We start from the raw sequence: 5,252 nt of genomic DNA, 5'->3' as shown, positions 1-5,252 counted from the left end.
TTTTACAGGTATAATCAACTGGCCAACTAAAGGTTTAATAATAATAACAATAATAATATAGAATATTAATAATAATTAAAATTAATTAATACTATATAGTCTCTTTGCTAAGGATAAGATTTAATCACTAAAGGCTCATGTTCAGCATTGTAGTTTCTACAGTTTCTTTAGTTTTTTTGGCACTCAGGATTGAACCCATGGCCTTTGGACCGAGCTAAAGCCCCAGCCCTTTTTATTTTGAGACAAGATCTCACTAAGTCATTATATTGTCCAGGCTGGGTTTGAACTCGTGATCCTCCTGCTTTAGCCTCCCAGAGTGCTGGGATCACAGGCGTGCATAACCATACCCAGCTAGGGATAATCTTTTGAAGGGAAGGTTGAAGATCATTTAAAACAGACTTTCAGGTTTCCACGATTCTTAAATTGACACAATAGAACCCTTACAAAAAAAAGAATCTTGTAAATTGCACTACCCAGCAGAATTTAACTTCAACAATGGAATTGTTCTTTCAGGCTGCAAGTACAACAATCGGTGGCAGGGAGGCCGTTGCAGCTTGAGACATGTGTTGTGAGTCCAGACCAGAAGCACCTCTGAATTAAGATCCCAGATGCATCTCAAGCACTAGGACTTGAGGATGAGCGAGCTTGACCAGTTAGGGCAGGAGGCTGAGCAGCTCAAGAACCAGGTCAGAGATGCTAGGAAAGCATGTGTGGATGCAACTCTCTCACAGATCACAGACAGCAATGACCAGGTCGGGAAAATCCATATGCACACCTGGAGGATGCTGAGGGGCACCTGGCCAAGATCTAAGCCATCCACTGGGGCACAGACTCCAGGCTCCTGTCAGTGCCTCATGGGATGGGAACTCATCATCTGGGACAGCTACACCACAAACAAGGTCCACTCCATCCCCGTGTGCATCTCCTGGCTCATGATCAGTGCTTATGCCCCCTCTGGGAACTATGCAACCTGTGGTGGCCTGGACAACATTTGCTCCATCTACAATCTGAAGACTCATGAAGGAAATGTGTGTGAGAGCCGTGAGCTGGTGGGACACAGGCTACCTGTCCTGCTGCTGATTCCTGGATGACAATCAGATCATCACCAGCTCTGGAGATACCACATGTGCACTGTGAGACATTGAGCCTGGCGAGCTGTCGACCACATTCACTGGACACACGAGGGACATCAGGAGCCTGTCTTTGGCTCCCGACAGCAGACTATTTGTCTCCGGTGCTTATGAGGCCTTGGCCAAGCTCTGGGACAACTGACAAGGCACGTGCTGGCAGACCTTCACTGGCCAAGAGTCCGATATCAAGGCCATCTGCTTCTTCCCAAATGGCCATGCATTTGCCCCAGCTCAGATGATGCTACCTTCAGGCTCTTTGACCTCCGGGGAGACCAGGAGTTCGTGATCTACTCCCATGACAACATCATATACGGGATCACCTTTGTCTCCTTCTCCAGGAGCCGGTTGCCTCCTTCTGCTGGGTACGCCGACTTCAACTGCGACGTGTGGGACGCCCTCAAAGCTGACAGGGCTGGTACCTCTGCTGGATGTGACAACTGCGTCCCTGCCTGGGGGTGACTGACGATGGCATGGCTGCAGCAACAGGGTCCTGGAACAGCTTCCTCAAGATCTGGAACTAACGTTAGTAGATAACGGTTGCATACAAACACGGCATATTGGAAGAGAAAGGGTGAGAGGCAGAGTAACGAAGCACATGCTGCAACACTGAGAAAGTGGTTGGAGTCCTTTCCCTGTGCAAAGCAATGAACTCGGGCCTGGTCTCAGCCCCGCCTCACCCGCAGTTCTGTTTCTTCTCTCACCTTGGGCTCCTGTGAAGTTGGAGGGAGTCTAATCGCCCAACATTACCCACCCTGCCCACGCTGTCAGGAGCCTGTCTGAGAGATGCCTGTCCTGTGCTTGGATAGTCAGTTGGTTATTTGTGTATGAAACAATGTACAAATCAATATTTTGAAAATAATGATCTCAGACTTTCTAAGTTAAATTTTAAAAATTTGATTGTTTGCCATATTGGGTGGGCTTACTCTTAGAACCACATGCTGTAGAAATGCTCAAAGGTGCATACAGGACTCTGTCCTTAGATGTTCTTTTTCATTTGAGAAATAACCTCTTAAAGTTGTAACCGTGGCGGCTCTGTACACTTGTTGCTACTCCGTGTTGCACATGTATGAGAAACAGTGAGTGCTCTACACTCTTGAGTAGCGGGATGAGCTACTGTTTTCTTTACTTCTTTAAAAAAAACAAAAAATGAACAAACAAACAGTCCTGTTTCGAAGGATTCTGTTTCTGTTGGATTCTGAGGGAGAGGCGGGGGAGGAGGGAAGAAGCGCTCGACCTGCTGCCCAGACCTTTCTGGCCCGCCTGACCCACCAGGACAGCCTTCTGTGCCCAGGGCAGACCCGTGACCCTGCCCACAGGCCCGAAGGATCTCCCTGGTTCAGCAGCAGCATTTGGACCCCAGTGTCTCATGGGCCCTCCCTCCTCCCTGTGCCCCGCGTTCCTCAGCAGTAGTGGCTTTGCCATCCTGTTTCCTGCAACATCCTGTACAAACTGCTGTAACCGTGCAGCAGGCCTGGATCTGGCAACGAGAATACAACGAAGTCCCTTCCCTTCCCATCAGAGGACTCTGTAGAGCTTTCTGCATCTTCACCCTTTTCACCTTTTGCATTTAATTTTAACGTCAGTGTACAAGGAGCCTGGATGCATGATCGACCCTATATTAAACTGTACTGTTATTTAGGATGTAATAAAGCAGTTTGACATAAAAAAACCAAAACAATGGAATTGTTTTGTTCTACATATCGAACATGGAAGCCACTATCCACATGTAACTATTGACCACTTGAACTGCCGCTTGAATAACCAAGGGACTGAATTTTTAATTTTAATTAACTCAAATTTAATAGCCACAGGTGGCTAATGGCTACATTACTAAACAGCAGAGATCTATACCCTTTAAGATAGAAATGATTTCCCCCACCGACATCCTACATAAAGGGCTACAGCCAGATGAAAATGCAGAGTAGAGATGGAACTGAAGGAGGCAGGCGAGGGAGTGGAAGCAATGTGAACAAGTTGTTTCAACAAGTCCCCCTACCCTCCTAGAAATGCTATGGAGCACACACCACACATTGTTAAATAAAACAGAAACAGGTGTTCATAATCCACACAAAAAATAGTTCTTGTCACAACTGTGCATACTGCAAGCGAATATGGCCTCTCCTCTCTGCTTTCCAGAGCTCACCACCTCCCTGAGGTGTAGCACCTTACACTTCTCACTTCTGTGGCCATGTTAACATCTCTAACCAACCCTGCAGCCTCTGAAGATGGAAGACTTATTTTTGTTAAAATTCTTTTTATTGCTATGGCAAAGCCTGTATATGAGCATGCAATACGTAATACATTTTTATCATATACACTGAAAATGTCTTTTTTTTTTTTTTTTTGTGGTACCGGGATTGAACTCAGGACCTTGTGCTTGTGAGGCAGGCGTGGTGCCACTGAGCTAAATCTCTAGCCTGTCATTTCTGTAAGAGTAGAAAAGCAAAGCCAGAGTTAGTACAACAGATGTTAGATACAATGAAGATTTAAGAATCACTACTAGGCTGGGTGTGACGGCCCATGCCTGTAATGCCAGCATTCAGGAGGCTGAGGCAGGAAGATTTCTATGAGTTCATGGCTAGCCTGGACTACACAGTCAGCTGAAGGCCAGCCTAAACTGCACAGTGGGACTGTCTCAAAAAAAACCCCAAAACCCAAAAACAACAACAACAAAAATAGAATCACCACGAAAGAGTTTAAGTTCCAATAAATTTATGTAGCTAGTAGGCATCTCCTTAGAGGATAGGATAAGATGGCAAAGAATTTCATTTGTGTTGAAATAGTTTCAAGAGTTTTAACTGAGATCTTTACCTAGGCAGCTTTCTTCCCCTTTGGGAATCATTGTGATAGAGTCCACTGGTGCTGACAGGAATGTGTTGGGTGGTTATTTTTAAGTCTGTACTACTAATCTGTACCAATAAAGAATGATCAAACCTATGCTCCTAAAAGCTCAAAAGTTAGCAATTTTTTTATAGGTTGCAGCTGCAAAGAAATATCACTACAAGAAATATCACTGCAAAGAATATACATTTCTCTTTTTTTCAACATTCTACCTTTTTAAAGGCTATTCTATAGTTAAGGCAAGAAGTAGTGGCAGTAATGATCTTTAATAATGGCTAATATTTATTGAGTGTTTATATGTTATAGGCATTGTTCTAGCAGTTAAAATGTATTAATTTGGAGGCTGAGGCAGGAGGATCATAAGATTAAACCCAGCCTGGGCAACTTAGACCCTGTCTCAACATAAAAAAGGATGGCTGAGTATAGTGGCACATACCTGTAATCCCAGTACTCGAGAGACTGAGGCAGGAGGATCACTGTGAGTTTAAGGCCAGCCAGGGCTCCATAGTGAGTTCAAGGCTCAAGGCCAGGGTGAACTACACGGTAAGACCCTGTCTCCATAAAGAAAGAAAGAAAGAAAGAAAGAAAGAAAGAAAGAAAGAAAGAAAGAAAGGATGATGTAGCCTAGTGCAAAGGCATTGGGTTCAATCCTCAGTACAGAAAAAAAAAAATAGTGCTGGATGTAGCTCAGGGGTACAGTGCTTGCCCAGCATCTGCAAGATCCTAGGGTTGATCCTCAGTGTTACACACATAAACAAAAGTATTCATTTGATCTTCATCACAGCTCTGTGAGGTGCATGACATTGTCAATTCCTAATTCAGTGAAGGAAATGGGCACAGAGGTTAAGGATTTTCTGCAAGGTCACACAGTCAATGACAGAACAAGATTCCGAGTGGGGTTACAGTCCTACTGCTCTGCAGCTGGACCCACCCAGGGTAGTGGTTGCTTGCAGCCAATCGACTACAGTAGGTTCTGTTCTAACTGTGATCTCAGGTTTATCAAGCATAGAGCCAAAAGAAAGCAAACAGCAGACTGGTTGTAAAGCTTACTTTTTCTCTGAAGGGCTATGAAAAGGAAAGTGGGGGCCAAATATGGTAATGCACATGTGTAATTCCAACACTTGGGAGGCTGAGGCAGGAGGATCACCTTGAGTTTGAGACCAGCCTGGGTTACATAGTAAATTCAAGGCCAGTCTGAACTACATAGCGAGATCCTGCATCAAAAAACCAAAGAAACAAAACAAAATGAAATTCGAGAGTTGTCAATTTTTGTTTGTTTGT

General features: G+C 44.6%; 1 pseudogene; it reads left to right on the top strand.

Moving 5' to 3' along the window:
• The first annotated feature begins 575 nt into the window (after window positions 1-575).
• LOC101697511 (guanine nucleotide-binding protein G(I)/G(S)/G(T) subunit beta-1 pseudogene) lies at window positions 576-2,152 on the top strand (annotated as a pseudogene).
• Window positions 2,153-5,252: the final 3,100 nt, after the last annotated feature.

The sequence above is a fragment of the Heterocephalus glaber genome, unplaced genomic scaffold (genome assembly GCF_053883595.1).
Source record: "Heterocephalus glaber isolate CG9 unplaced genomic scaffold, H.glaber_assembly_v1.0 deba00001504, whole genome shotgun sequence".
Classification (NCBI taxonomy): domain Eukaryota; kingdom Metazoa; phylum Chordata; class Mammalia; order Rodentia; family Bathyergidae; genus Heterocephalus; species Heterocephalus glaber.
Note: the sequence above shows the minus strand (reverse complement) of the source record. Positions and strands in the feature narration are given on the sequence as shown.